Source organism: Ixodes scapularis, unplaced genomic scaffold (assembly GCF_016920785.2).
Source record: "Ixodes scapularis isolate PalLabHiFi unplaced genomic scaffold, ASM1692078v2 PGA_scaffold13__105_contigs__length_92229423, whole genome shotgun sequence".
Taxonomy (NCBI): Eukaryota; Metazoa; Arthropoda; class Arachnida; order Ixodida; family Ixodidae; genus Ixodes; species Ixodes scapularis.
This window is the reverse complement of record NW_024609839.1, coordinates 17,358,948-17,375,053: the sequence shown is the minus strand read 5'-3', so window position 1 is coordinate 17,375,053 and position 16,106 is coordinate 17,358,948.

The following is a 16,106-nucleotide window of genomic DNA, read 5'->3' as shown; positions in this document are numbered from 1 at the left end:
AGTGTCGTTTGTCCTCGCTATTTTAGTGATTTTTTCTAAGTCGCGAGTATTGTCCATGTAGGCAACCAAAAGCATCGCTGTAGTCGGCTTGCCGAAATTAGCCAAACTGGGATTAATTCTTGCTTACGTCGGCGGTAGTGTCGTTTGTCCTCACTATTTTAGTGATTTTTTCTAAGTCGCGATTATTGTCCATTTAGGCAACCAAAAGCATCGCTGTAGTCGGCTTGCCGAAATTAGCCAAACTGGGATTAATTCTTGCTTACGTCGGCGGTAGTGTCGTTTGTCCTCGCTATTTTACTGATTTTTTCTAAGTAGCGATTATTATCCATGTAGGCAACCAAAAGCATCGCTGTAGTCTGCTTGCCAAGATTAGCCAAACTGGTATTCATTCTTGCTTACGTCGGCGGTAGTGTCGTTTGACCTCGTCATTTTACTGTTTTTTTCTAAGTAGCGATTATTGCCCATGTAGGCAACCAAAAGCATCGCTGTAGCCAGCTTGCCAAGATTAGCCAAACTGGGATTAATTATTGCTTACGTCGGCGGTAGTGTCGTTTGACCTCGTCATTTTACTGGTTTTTCTAAGTAGCGATTATTGCCCATGTAGGCAACCAAAAGCATCGCTGTAGTCGGCTTGCCAAGACTAGCCAAACTGGGATTAATTCTTGCTTACGTCGGCGGTAGTGTCGTTTGTCCTCGCTATTTTAGTGATTTTTCTAAGTCGCGATTATTGTTGTAGGCAACCAAAAGCATCGCTGTAGTCGGCTTGCCGAAATTAGCCAAACTGGGATTAATTCTTGCTTACGTCGGTGGTAGTGTCGTTTGTCATCGCCATTTTACTGATTTTTTCTAAGTAGCGATTATTGGCCATGTAGGCAACCAAAAGCATCATTGTAGTAGGCTTGCCAAGATTAGTCAAACTGGGATTAATTCTTGCTTACGTCGGCGGTAGCGTCGTTTGTCCTCGCTATTTTACTGATTTTTTCTAAGTAGCGATAATTGTCCATGTAGGCAACCAAAAGCATCGCTGTAGTCGGCTTGCCAAGATTAGCCAAACTGGGATTAATTCTTGCTTGCGTCGGCGGTAGTGTCGTTTGTCCTCGCTATTTTACTGATTTTTTCTAAGTAGCCATAGATTGTCCATGTAAGCAACCAAAAGCATCGCTATAGTCGGCTTTCCAAGATTAGCCAAACTGGGATTAATTCTTGCTTACGTCGGCGGTAGCGTCGTTTGTCCTCGCTATTTTACTGATTTTTTCTAAGTAGCGATTATTGTCCATGTAGGCAACCAAAAGCATCGCTGTAGTCGGCTTGCCAAGATTAGCCAAACTGCGATTAATTCTTGCATACGTCGGCGGTAGTGTCGTTTGTCCTCGCTATTTTACTGATTTTTTCTAAGTAGCGATTATTATCCATGTAGGCAACCAAAAGCATCGCTGTAGTCGGCTTGCCAAGATTAGCCAAACTGGGATTAATTCTTGCTTACGTCGGCGGTAGTGTCGTTTGTCCTCGCCATATTACTAATTTCTTCTAAGTAGCGATTATTGTCCATGTAGGCAACCAAAAGCATCGCTGTAGACGGCTTGCCAAGATTAGCCAAACTGGGATTAATTCTTGATTACGTCGGCGGCAGTGTCGTTTGTCCTCGCCATTTTACTGATTTTTTCTAAGTCGCGATTATTATCCATGTAGGCAACCAAAAGCATCGCTGTAGTCGGCTTGCCAAGATTAGCCAAACTGGGATTAATTCTTGCTTACGTCGGCGGTAGTGTCGTTTGTCCTCGCTATTATACTGATTTTTTCTAAGTAGCGATTATTGTCCATGTAGGCAACCAAAAGCATCGCTGTAGTCGGCTTGCCAAGATTAGCCAAACTGGGATTAATTCTTGCTTACGTCGGCGGTAGTGTCGTTTGCCCTCCCTATTTTACTGATTTTTTCTAAGTAGCGATTATTGTCCATGTAGGCAACCAAAAGCATCACTGTAGTCGGCTTGCCAAGATTAGCCAAACTGGGATTAATTCTTGCTTACGTCGGCGGTAGTGTCGTTTGTCCTCGCTATTTTACTGATTTTTTCTAAGTAGCGATTACTGTCCATGTAGGCAACCAAAAGCATCGCTGTAGTCGGCTTGCCAAGATTAGCCAAACTGGGATTAATTCTTGCTTGCGTCGGCGGTAGTGTCGTTTGTCCTCGCTATTTTACTGATTTTTTCTAAGTAGCGATTATTGTTCATGTAAGCAACCAAAAGCATCGCTGTAGTCGGCTTGCCAAGATTAGCCAAACTGGAATTAATTCTTGCTTACGTCGGCGGTAGCGTCGTTTGTCCTCGCTATTTTACTGATTTTTTCTAAGTAGCGATTATTGTCCATGTAGGCAACCAAAAGCATCGCTGTAGTCGGCTTGCCAAGATTAGCCAAACTGGAATTAATTCTTGCTTACGTCGGCGGAAGTGTCATTTGTCCTCGCTATTTTACTGATTTTTTTCTAAGTAGCGATTATTGTCCATGTAGGCAACCAAAAGCATCGCTGTAGTCGGCTTGCCAAGATTAGCCAAACTGGAATTAATTCTTGCTTACGTCGGCGGAAGTGTCGTTTGTCCTCGCTATTTTACTGATTTTTTTCTAAGTAGCGATTATTGTCCATGTAGGCAACCAAAAGCATCGCTGTAGTCGGCTTGCCAAGATTAGCCAAACTGGGATTAATTCTTGCCTACGTCGGCGGTAGTGTCGTTTGTCCTCGCTATTTTACTGATTTTTTTCTAAGTAGCGATTATTGTCCATGTAGGCAACCAAAAGCATCGCTGTAGTCGGCTTTCCAAGATTAGCCAAACTGGGATTAATTCTTGCTTACGTTGGCGGTAGTGTCGTTTGTCCTCGCTATTTTACTGATTCTTTCTAAGTAGCGATTATTGTCCATGTAGGCAACCAAAAGCATCGGTGTAGTCGGCTTGCTAAGATTAGCCAAACTGGGATTAATTCTTGCTTACGTCGGCGGTAGTGTCGTTTGTCCTCGCTATTTTACTGATTTTTTCTAAGTAGCGATTATTGTCCATATAGGCAACCAAAAGCATCGCGGTAGTCGGCTTGCCAAGATTAGTCAAACTGGGATTAATTCTTGCTTACGTCGGCGGTAGTGTCGTTTGTCCTCTCTATTTTACTGATTTTTTCTAAGTAGCGATTATTGTCCATGAAGGCAACCAAAAGCATCGCTGTAGTCGGCTTGCCAAGATTAGCCAAACTGGGATTAATTCTTGCTTACGTCGGCGGTAGTGTCGTTTGTCCTCTCTATTTTACTGATTTTTTCTAAGTAGGGATTATTGTCCATGTAGGCAACCAAAAGCATCACTGTAGTCGGCTTGCAAGATTAGCCAAACTGGGATTAATTCTTGCTTACGTCGGCGGTAGTGTCGTTTGACCTCGTCATTTTACTTTTTTTTCTTAGTAGCGATTATTGCCCATGTAGGCAACGAAAAGCATCGCTGTAGTCAGCTTGCCAAGATTAGCCAAACTGGGATTAATTCTTGCTTACTTCGGCGGTAGTGTCGTTTGACCTCGTCATTTTACTGGTTTTTCTAAGTAGCGATTATTGCCCATGTAGGCAACCAAAAGCATCGCTGTAGTCGGCTTGCCAAGACTAGCCAAACTGGGATTAATTCTTGCTTACGTCGGCGGTAGTGTCGTCTGTCCTCGCTATTTTAGTGATTGTTTCTAAGTCGCGAGTATTGTCCATATAGGCAACCAAAAGCATCGCTGTAGTCGGCTTGCCGAAATTAGCCAAAGTGGGATTAATTCTTGCTTACGTCGGCGGTAGTGTCGTTTGTCCTCGCTATTTTAGTGATTTTTTCTAAGTCGCGATTATTGTCCATGTAGTCAACCAAAAGCATCGCTGTAGTCGGCTTGCCGAAATTAGCCAAACTGGGATTAATTCTTGCTTACGTCGGCGGTAGTGTCGTTTGTCCTCGCCATTTTACTGATTTTTTCTAAGTAGCGATTATTGGCCATGTAGGCAACCAAAAGCATCATTGTAGTAGGCTTGCCAAGATTATCCAAACTGGGATTAATTCTTGCTTACGTCGGCGGTAGCGTCGTTTCTCCTCGCTATTTTACTGATTTTTTCTAAGTAGCGATTATTATCCATGTAGGCAACCAAAAGCATCGCTGTAGTCTGCTTGCCAAGATTAGCCAAACTGGGATTCATTCTTGATTACGTCGGCGGTAGTGTCGTTTGTCCTCTCAATTTTAGTGATTTTTTCTAAGTAGCGAATATTGTCCATGTAAGCAACCAAAAGCATCGCTGTAGTCGGCTTGCCAAGATTAGCCAAACTGGGATTAATTCTTGCTTACGTCGGCAGTAGCGTCGTTTGTCCTCGCTATTTTACTGATTTTTTCTAAGTAGCGATTATTGTCCATGTAGGCAACCAAAAGCATCACTGTAGTCGGCTTGCCAAGATTAGCCAAACTGGGATTAATTCTTGCTTACGTCGGCGGTAGTGTCGTTTGTCCTCGCTATTTTACTGATTTTTTTAAGTAGCGATTACTGTCCATGTAGGCAACCAAATGCTTGGCTGTAGTCGGCTTGCCAAGATTAGCCAAACTGGGATTAATTCTTGCTTGCGTCGGCGGTAGTGTCGTTTGTCCTCGCTATTTTACTGATTTTTTCTAATTAGCGATTATTGTCCATGTAAGCAACCAAAAGCATCGCTGTAGTCGGCTTGCCAAGATTAGCCGAACTGGGACTAATTCTTGCTTACGTCGGCGGTAGCGTCGTTTGTCCTCGCTATTTTACTGATTTTTTCTAAGTAGTGATTATTGTCCATGTAGGCAACCAAAAGCATCGATGTAGTCGGCTTGCCAAGATTAGCCAAACTGGGATTAATTCTTGCTTACGTCGGCGGTAGTGTCGTTTGTCCTCGCTATTTTACAAATTTTTTCTAAGTAGCGATTATTGTCCATGTAGGCAACCAAAAGCATCACTGTACTCGGCTTGCCAAGATTAGCCAATCTGGGATTAATTCTTGCTTACGTCGGCGGTAGGGTCGTTTGTCCTCGCTATTTTACTGCTTTTTTCTAAGTAGCGATTATTGTCCATGTAGGCAACCAAAAGCATCGCTGTAGTCGGCTTGCCAAGATTAGCCAAACTGGGATTAATTCTTGCTTACGTCGGCGGTAGTGTCGTTTGTCCTCGCTATTTTACTGATTTTTTCTAAGTAGCGATTATTGTCTACGAAGGCAACCAAAAGCATCGCTGTAGTCGGCTTGCCAAGATTAGCCAAACTGGGATTAATTCTTGCTTACGTCGGCGGTAGTGTCGTTTGTCCTCGCTATTTTACTGATTTTTTCTAAGTAGCGATTATTGTCCATGTAGGCAACCAAAAGCATCACTGTAGTCGGCTTGCAAGCTTAGCCAAACTGGGATTAATTCTTGCTTACGTCGGCGGTAGTGTCGTTTGTCCTCTCTATTTTACTGATTTTTTCTAAGTAGCGATTATTGTCCATGAAGGGAACCAAAATCATCGCAGTAGTCGGCTTGCCAAGATTAGCCAAACTGGGATTAATTCTTGCTTACGTCGGCGGTAGTGTCGTTTGACCTCGCTATTTTACTGATTTTTTTCTAAGTAGCGGTTATTGTTCATGTAGGCAACCAAAAGCATCACTGTAGTTGACTTGCAAGATTAGCCAAACTGGGATTAATTCTTGCTTACGTCGGCGTAGTGTCGTTTGACCTCGTCATTTTACTTTTTTTTTTCTTAGTAGCGATTATTGCCCATGTAGGCAACGAAAAGCATCGCTGTAGTCAGCTTGCCAAGATTAGCCAAACTGGGATTAATTCTTGCTTACTTCGGCAGTAGTGTCGTTTGACCTCGTCATTTTACTGGTTTTTCTAAGTAGCGAATATTGCCCATGTAGGCAACCAAAAGCATCGCTGTAGTCGGCTTGCCAAGACTAGCCAAACTGGGATTAATTCTTGCTTACGTCGGCGGTAGTGTCGTTTGTCCTCGCTATTTTAGTGATTTTTTCTAAGTCGCGAGTATTGTCCATGTAGGCAACCAAAAGCATCGCTGTAGTCGGCTTGCCGAAATTAGCCAAACTGGGATTAATTCTTGCTTACGTCGGCGGTAGTGTCGTTTGTCCTCACTATTTTAGTGATTTTTTCTAAGTCGCGATTATTGTCCATTTAGGCAACCAAAAGCATCGCTGTAGTCGGCTTGCCGAAATTAGCCAAACTGGGATTAATTCTTGCTTACGTCGGCGGTAGTGTCGTTTGTCCTCGCTATTTTACTGATTTTTTCTAAGTAGCGATTATTATCCATGTAGGCAACCAAAAGCATCGCTGTAGTCTGCTTGCCAAGATTAGCCAAACTGGTATTCATTCTTGCTTACGTCGGCGGTAGTGTCGTTTGTCCTCGTTATTTTAGTGATTTTTTCTAAGTAACGATTATTGTCCATGTAAGCAACCAAAAGCATCGCTGTAGTCGGCTTGCCAAGATTAGCCAAACTGGGATTAATTCTTGCTTTCGTCGGCGGTAGCGTCGTTTGTCCTCGCTATTTTACTGATTTTTTCTAAGTAGCGATTATTGTCCATGTAGGCAACCAAAAGCATCACTGTAGTCGGCTTGCCAAGATGAGCCAAACTGGGATTAATTCTTGCTTACGTCGGCGGTAGTGTCGTTTGTCCTCGCTATTTTACTGATTTTTTTAAGTAGCGATTACTGTCCATGTAGGCAACCAAAAGCATCGCTGTAGTTGGCTTGCCAAGATTAGCCAAACTGGGATTAATTCTTGCTTGCGTCGGCGGTAGTGTCGTTTGTCCTCGCTATTTTACTGATTTTTTCTAAGTAGCGATTATTGTCCATGTAAGCAACCAAAAGCATCGCTGTAGTCGGCTTGCCAAGATTAGCCAAACTGGGATTAATTCTTGCTTACGTCGGCGGTAGCGTCGTTTGTCCTCGCTATTTTACTGATTTTTTCTAAGTAGCGATTATTGTCCATGTAGGCAACCAAAAGCATCGCTGCAGTCGGCTTGCCAAGATTAGCCAAACTGGGATTAATTCTTGCTTACGTCGGCGGTAGTGTCGTTTGTCCTCGCTATTTTACTAATTTTTTCTAAGTAGCGATTATTGTCCATGTAGGCAACCAAAAGCATCACTGTACTCGGCTTGCCAAGATTAGCCAAACTGGGATTAATTCTTGCTTACGTCGGCGGTAGGGTCGTTTGTCCTCGCTATTTTACTGCTTTTTTCTAAGTAGCGATTATTATCCATGTAGGCAACCAAAAGCATCGCTGTAGTCGGCTTGCCAAGATTAGCCAAACTGGGATTAATTCTTGCTTACGTCGGCGGTAGTGTCGTTTGTCCTCGCCATATTACTAATTTCTTCTAAGTAGCGATTATTGTCCATGTAGGCAACCAAAAGCATCGCTGTAGACGGCTTGCCAAGATTAGCCAAACTGGGATTAATTCTTGATTACGTCGGCGGCAGTGTCGTTTGTCCTCGCCATTTTACTGATTTTTTCTAAGTAGCGATTATTATCCATGTAGGCAACCAAAAGCATCGCTGTAGTCGGCTTGCCATGATTAGCCAAACTGGGATTAATTCTTGCTTACGTCGGCGGTAGTGTCGTTTGTCCTCGCTATTATACTGATTTTTTCTAAGTAGCGATTATTGTCCATGTAGGCAACCAAAAGCATCGCTGTAGTCGGCTTGCCAAGATTAGCCAAACTGGGATTAATTCTTGCTTACGTCGGCGGTAGTGTCGTTTGCCCTCCCTATTTTACTGATTTTTTCTAAGTAGCGATTATTGTCCATGTAGGCAACCAAAAGCATCACTGTAGTCGGCTTGCCAAGATTAGCCAAACTGGGATTAATTCTTGCTTACGTCGGCGGTAGTGTCGTTTGTCCTCGCTATTTTACTGATTTTTTCTAAGTAGCGATTACTGTCCATGTAGGCAACCAAAAGCATCGCTGTAGTCGGCTTGCCAAGATTAGCCAAACTGGGATTAATTCTTGCTTGCGTCGGCGGTAGTGTCGTTTGTCCTCGCTATTTTACTGATTTTTTCTAAGTAGCGATTATTGTCCATGTAAGCAACCAAAAGCATCGCTGTAGTCGGCTTGCCAAGATTAGCCAAACTGGAATTAATTCTTGCTTACGTCGGCGGTAGCGTCGTTTGTCCTCGCTATTTTACTGATTTTTTCTAAGTAGCGATTATTGTCCATGTAGGCAACCAAAAGCATCGCTGTAGTCGGCTTGCCAAGATTAGCCAAACTGGAATTAATTCTTGCTTACGTCGGCGGAAGTGTCGTTTGTCCTCGCTATTTTACTGATTTTTTCTAAGTAGCGATTATTGTCCATGTAGGCAACCAAAAGCATCGCTGTAGTCGGCTTGCCAAGATTAGCCAAACTGGAATTAATTCTTGCTTACGTCGGCGGAAGTGTCGTTTGTCCTCGCTATTTTACTGATTTTTTTCTAAGTAGCGATTATTGTCCATGTAGGCAACCAAAAGCATCGCTGTAGTCGGCTTGCCAAGATTAGCCAAACTGGGATTAATTCTTGCCTACGTCGGCGGTAGTGTCGTTTGTCCTCGCTATTTTACTGATTTTTTTCTAAGTAGCGATTATTGTCCATGTAGGCAACCAAAAGCATCGCTGTAGTCGGCTTTCCAAGATTAGCCAAACTGGGATTAATTCTTGCTTACGTTGGCGGTAGTGTCGTTTGTCCTCGCTATTTTATTGATTTTTTCTAAGTAGCGATTATTGTCCATGTAGGCAACCAAAAGCATCGGTGTAGTCGGCTTGCTAAGATTAGCCAAACTGGGATTAATTCTTGCTTACGTCGGCGGTAGTGTCGTTTGTCCTCGCTATTTTACTGATTTTTTCTAAGTAGCGATTATTGTCCATATAGGCAACCAAAAGCATCGCGGTAGTCGGCTTGCCAAGATTAGTCAAACTGGGATTAATTCTTGCTTACGTCGGCGGTAGTGTCGTTTGTCCTCTCTATTTTACTGATTTTTTCTAAGTAGCGATTATTGTTAATGAAGGCAACCAAAAGCATCGCTGTAGTCGGCTTGCCAAGATTAGCCAAACTGGGATTAATTCTTGCTTACGTCGGCGGTAGTGTCGTTTGACCTCGCTATTTTACTGATTTTTTTTCTAAGTAGGGATTATTGTCCATGTAGGCAACCAAAAGCATCACTGTAGTCGGCTTGCAAGATTAGCCAAACTGGGATTAATTCTTGCTTACGTCGGCGGTAGTGTCGTTTGACCTCGTCATTTTACTTTTTTTTTTCTTAGTAGCGATTATTGCCCATGTAGGCAACGAAAAGCATCGCTGTAGTCAGCTTGCCAAGATTAGCCAAACTGGGATTAATTCTTGCTTACTTCGGCGGTAGTGTCGTTTGACCTCGTCATTTTACTGGTTTTTCTAAGTAGCGATTATTGCCCATGTAGGCAACCAAAAGCATCGCTGTAGTCGGCTTGCCAAGACTAGCCAAACTGGGATTAATTCTTGCTTACGTCGGCGGTAGTGTCGTCTGTCCTCGCTATTTTAGTGATTGTTTCTAAGTCGCGAGTATTGTCCATGTAGGCAACCAAAAGCATCGCTGTAGTCGGCTTGCCGAAATTAGCCAAAGTGGGATTAATTCTTGCTTACGTCGGCGGTAGTGTCGTTTGTCCTCGCTATTTTAGTGATTTTTTCTAAGTCGCGATTATTGTCCATGTAGTCAACCAAAAGCATCGCTGTAGTCGGCTTGCCGAAATTAGCCAAACTGGGATTAATTCTTGCTTACGTCGGCGGTAGTGTCGTTTGTCCTCGCCATTTTACTGATTTTTTCTAAGTAGCGATTATTGGCCATGTAGGCAACCAAAAGCATCATTGTAGTAGGCTTGCCAAGATTATCCAAACTGGGATTAATTCTTGCTTACGTCGGCGGTAGCGTCGTTTCTCCTCGCTATTTTACTGATTTTTTCTAAGTAGCGATTATTATCCATGTAGGCAACCAAAAGCATCGCTGTAGTCTGCTTGCCAAGATTAGCCAAACTGGGATTCATTCTTGATTACGTCGGCGGTAGTGTCGTTTGTCCTCGCAATTTTAGTGATTTTTTCTAAGTAGCGAATATTGTCCATGTAAGCAACCAAAAGCATCGCTGTAGTCGGCTTGCCAAGATTAGCCAAACTGGGATTAATTCTTGCTTACGTCGGCAGTAGCGTCGTTTGTCCTCGCTATTTTACTGATTTTTTCTAAGTAGCGATTATTGTCCATGTAGGCAACCAAAAGCATCACTGTAGTCGGCTTGCCAAGATTAGCCAAACTGGGATTAATTCTTGCTTACGTCGGCGGTAGTGTCGTTTGTCCTCGCTATTTTACTGATTTTTTTAAGTAGCGATTACTGTCCATGTAGGCAACCAAATGCTTGGCTGTAGTCGGCTTGCCAAGATTAGCCAAACTGGGATTAATTCTTGCTTGCGTCGGCTGTAGTGTCGTTTGTCCTCGCTATTTTACTGATTTTTTCTAATTAGCGATTATTGTCCATGTAAGCAACCAAAAGCATCGCTGTAGTCGGCTTGCCAAGATTAGCCGAACTGGGATTAATTCTTGCTTACGTCGGCGGTAGCGTCGTTTGTCCTCGCTATTTTACTGATTTTTTCTAAGTAGCGATTATTGTCCATGTAGGCAACCAAAAGCATCGATGTAGTCGGCTTGCCAAGATTAGCCAAACTGGGATTAATTCTTGCTTACGTCGGCGGTAGTGTCGTTTGTCCTCGCTCTTTTACAAATTTTTTCTAAGTAGCGATTATTGTCCATGTAGGCAACCAAAAGCATCACTGTACTCGGCTTGCCAAGATTAGCCAAACTGGGATTAATTCTTGCTTACGTCGGCGGTAGGGTCGTTTGTCCTCGCTATTTTACTGCTTTTTTCTAAGTAGCGATTATTGTCCATGTAGGCAACCAAAAGCATCGCTGTAGTCGGCTTGCCAAGATTAGCCAAACTGGGATTAATTCTTGCTTACGTCGGCGGTAGTGTCGTTTGTCCTCGCTATTTTACTGATTTTTTCTAAGTAGCGATTATTGTCTACGAAGGCAACCAAAAGCATCGCTGTAGTCGGCTTGCCAAGATTAGCCAAACTGGGATTAATTCTTGCTTACGTCGGCGGTAGTGTCGTTTGTCCTCGCTATTTTACTGATTTTTTCTAAGTAGCGATTATTGTCCATGTAGGCAACCAAAAGCATCACTGTAGTCGGCTTGCAAGTTTAGCCAAACTGGGATTAATTCTTGCTTACGTCGGCGGTAGTGTCGTTTGTCCTCTCTATTTTACTGATTTTTTCTAAGTAGCGATTATTGTCCATGAAGGGAACCAAAATCATCGCAGTAGTCGGCTTGCCAAGATTAGCCAAACTGGGATTAATTCTTGCTTACGTCGGCGGTAGTGTCGTTTGACCTCGCTATTTTACTGATTTTTTTCTAAGTAGCGGTTATTGTTCATGTAGGCAACCAAAAGCATCACTGTAGTCGGCTTGCAAGATTAGCCAAACTGGGATTAATTCTTGCTTACGTCGGCGTAGTGTCGTTTGACCTCGTCATTTTACTTTTTTTTTCTTAGTAGCGATTATTGCCCATGTAGGCAACGAAAAGCATCGCTGTAGTCAGCTTGCCAAGATTAGCCAAACTGGGATTAATTCTTGCTTACTTCGGCAGTAGTGTCGTTTGACCTCGTCATTTTACTGGTTTTTCTAAGTAGCGAATATTGCCCATGTAGGCAACCAAAAGCATCGCTGTAGTCGGCTTGCCAAGACTAGCCAAACTGGGATTAATTCTTGCTTACGTCGGCGGTAGTGTCGTTTGTCCTCGCTATTTTAGTGATTTTTTCTAAGTCGCGAGTATTGTCCATGTAGGCAACCAAAAGCATCGCTGTAGTCGGCTTGCCGAAATTAGCCAAACTGGGATTAATTCTTGCTTACGTCGGCGGTAGTGTCGTTTGTCCTCACTATTTTAGTGATTTTTTCTAAGTTGCGATTATTGTCCATTTAGGCAACCAAAAGCATCGCTGTAGTCGGCTTGCCGAAATTAGCCAAACTGGGATTAATTCTTGCTTACGTCGGCGGTAGTGTCGTTTGTCCTCGCTATTTTACTGATTTTTTCTAAGTAGCGATTATTATCCATGTAGGCAACCAAAAGCATCGCTGTAGTCTGCTTGCCAAGATTAGCCAAACTGGTATTCATTCTTGCTTACGTCGGCGGTAGTGTCGTTTGTCCTCGCTATTTTAGTGATTTTTTCTAAGTAACGATTATTGTCCATGTAAGCAACCAAAAGCATCGCTGTAGTCGGCTTGCCAAGATTAGCCAAACTGGGATTAATTCTTGCTTTCGTCGGCGGTAGCGTCGTTTGTCCTCGCTATTTTACTGATTTTTTCTAAGTAGCGATTATTGTCCATGTAGGCAACCAAAAGCATCACTGTAGTCGGCTTGCCAAGATTAGCCAAACTGGGATTAATTCTTGCTTACGTCGGCGGTAGTGTCGTTTGTCCTCGCTATTTTACTGATTTTTTTAAGTAGCGATTACTGTCCATGTAGGCAACCAAAAGCATCGCTGTAGTTGGCTTGCCAAGATTAGCCAAACTGGGATTAATTCTTGCTTGCGTCGGCGGTAGTGTCGTTTGTCCTCGCTATTTTACTGCTTTTTTTCCAATTAGCGATTATTGTCCATGTAGGCAACCAAAAGCATCGCTGTAGTCGGCTTGCCAAGATTAGCCAAACTGGGATTAATTCTTGCTTACGTCGGCGGTAGTGTCGTTTGTCCTCGCTATTTTACTGATTTTTTCTAAGTAGCGATTATTGTCCATGTAGGCAACCAAAAGCATCACTGTAGTCGGCTTGCAAGATTAGCCAAACTGGGATTAATTCTTGCTTACGTCGGCGGTAGTGTCGTTTGACCTCGTCATTTTACTTTTTTTTTCTTAGTAGCGATTATTGCCCATGTAGGCAACGAAAAGCGTCGCTGTAGTCAGCTTGCCAAGATTAGCCAAACTGGGATTAATTCTTGCTTACTTCGGCGGTAGTGTCGTTTGACCTCGTCATTTTACTGGTTTTTCTAAGTAGCGATTATTGCCCATGTAGGCAACCAAAAGCATCGCTGTAGTCGGCTTGCCAAGACTAGCCAAACTGGGATTAATTCTTGCTTACGTCGGCGGTAGTGTCGTCTGTCCTCGCTATTTTAGTGATTTTTTCTAAGTCGCGAGTATTGTCCATGTAGGCAACCAAAAGCATCGCTGTAGTCGGCTTGCCGAAATTAGCCAAACTGGGATTAATTCTTGCTTACGTCGGCGGTAGTGTCGTTTGTCCTCGCTATTTTAGTGATTTTTTCTAAGTCGCGATTATTGTCCATGTAGGCAACCAAAAGCATCGCTGTAGTCGGCTTGCCGAAATTAGCCAAACTGGGATTAATTCTTGCTTACGTCGGCGGTAGTGTCGTTTGTCCTCGCCATTTTACTGATTTTTTCTAAGTAGCGATTATTGGCCATGTAGGCAACCAAAAGCATCATTGTAGTAGGCTTGCCAAGATTAGCCAAACTGGGATTAATTCTTGCTTACGTCGGCGGTAGCGTCGTTTGTCCTCGCTATTTTACTGATTTTTTCTAAGTAGCGATTATTGTCCATGTAGGCAACCAAAAGCATCACTGTAGTCGGCTTGCCAAGATTAGCCAAACTGGGATTAATTCTTGCTTACGTCGGCGGTAGTGTCGTTTGTCCTCGCTATTTTACTGATTTTTTTAAGTAGCGATTACTGTCCATGTAGGCAACCAAAAGCATCGCTGTAGTTGGCTTGCCAAGATTAGCCAAACTGGGATTAATTCTTGCTTGCGTCGGCGGTAGTGTCGTTTGTCCTCGCTATTTTACTGCTTTTTTTCCAATTAGCGATTATTGTCCATGTAGGCAACCAAAAGCATCGCTGTAGTCGGCTTGCCAAGATTAGCCAAACTGGGATTAATTCTTGCTTACGTCGGCGGTAGTGTCGTTTGTCCTCGCTATTTTACTGATTTTTTTAAGTAGCGATTACTGTCCATGTAGGCAACCAAAAGCATCGCTGTAGTTGGCTTGCCAAGATTAGCCAAACTGGGATTAATTCTTGCTTGCGTCGGCGGTAGTGTCGTTTGTCCTCGCTATTTTACTGCTTTTTTTCCAATTAGCGATTATTGTCCATGTAGGCAACCAAAAGCATCGCTGTAGTCGGCTTGCCAAGATTAGCCAAACTGGGATTAATTCTTGCTTACGTCGGCGGTAGTGTCGTTTGTCCTCGCTATTTTACTGATTTTTTCTAAGTAGCGATTATTGTCCATGTAGGCAACCAAAAGCATCACTGTAGTCGGCTTGCAAGATTAGCCAAACTGGGATTAATTCTTGCTTACGTCGGCGGTAGTGTCGTTTGACCTCGTCATTTTACTTTTTTTTTCTTAGTAGCGATTATTGCCCATGTAGGCAACGAAAAGCGTCGCTGTAGTCAGCTTGCCAAGATTAGCCAAACTGGGATTAATTCTTGCTTACTTCGGCGGTAGTGTCGTTTGACCTCGTCATTTTACTGGTTTTTCTAAGTAGCGATTATTGCCCATGTAGGCAACCAAAAGCATCGCTGTAGTCGGCTTGCCAAGACTAGCCAAACTGGGATTAATTCTTGCTTACGTCGGCGGTAGTGTCGTCTGTCCTCGCTATTTTAGTGATTTTTTCTAAGTCGCGAGTATTGTCCATGTAGGCAACCAAAAGCATCGCTGTAGTCGGCTTGCCGAAATTAGCCAAACTGGGATTAATTCTTGCTTACGTCGGCGGTAGTGTCGTTTGTCCTCGCTATTTTAGTGATTTTTTCTAAGTCGCGATTATTGTCCATGTAGGCAACCAAAAGCATCGCTGTAGTCGGCTTGCCGAAATTAGCCAAACTGGGATTAATTCTTGCTTACGTCGGCGGTAGTGTCGTTTGTCCTCGCCATTTTACTGATTTTTTCTAAGTAGCGATTATTGGCCATGTAGGCAACCAAAAGCATCATTGTAGTAGGCTTGCCAAGATTAGCCAAACTGGGATTAATTCTTGCTTACGTCGGCGGTAGCGTCGTTTCTCCTCGCTATTTTACTGATTTTTTCTAAGTAGCGATTATTATCCATGTAGGCAACCAAAAGCATCGCTGTAGTCTGCTTGCCAAGATTAGCCAAACTGGGATTCATTCTTGCTTACGTCGGCGGTAGTGTCGTTTGTCCTCGCTATTTTAGTGATTTTTTCTAAGTAGCGATTATTGTCCATGTAGGCAACCAAAAGCATCGCTGTAGTCGGCTTGCCAAGATTAGCCAAACTGGGATTAATTCTTGCTTACGTCGGCGGTAGTGTCGTTTGTCCTCGCTATTTTATTGATTTTTTCTAAGCAGCGATTATTGTCCATGTAGGCAACAAAAAGCATCACTGTAGTCGGCTTGCAAGATTAGCCAAACTGGGATTAATTCTTGCTTACGTCGGCGGTAGTGTCGTTTGACCTCGTCATTTTACTTTTTTTTCTTAGTAGCGATTATTGCCCATGTAGGCAACGAAAAGCGTCGCTGTAGTCAGCTTGCCAAGATTAGCCAAACTGGGATTAATTCTTGCTTACTTCGGCGGTAGTGTCGTTTGACCTCGTCATTTTACTGGTTTTTCTAAGTCGCGAGTATTGTCCATGTAGGCAACCAAAAGCATCGCTGTAGTCGGCTTGCCGAAATTAGCCAAACTGGGATTAATTCTTGCTTACGTCGGCGGTAGTGTCGTTTGTCCTCGCTATTTTAGTGATTTTTTCTAAGTCGCGATTATTGTCCATGTAGGCAACCAAAAGCATCGCTGTAGTCGGCTTGCCGAAATTAGCCAAACTGGGATTAATTGTTGCTTACGTCGGCGGTAGTGTCGTTTGTCCTCGCCATTTTACTGATTTTTTCTAAGTAGCGATTATTGGCCATGTAGGCAACCAAAAGCATCATTGTAGTAGGCTTGCCAAGATTAGCCAAACTGGGATTAATTCTTGCTTACGTCGGCGGTAATGTCGTTTCTCCTCGCTATTTTACTGATTTTTTCTAAGTAGCGATTATTATCCATATAGGCAACCAAAAGCA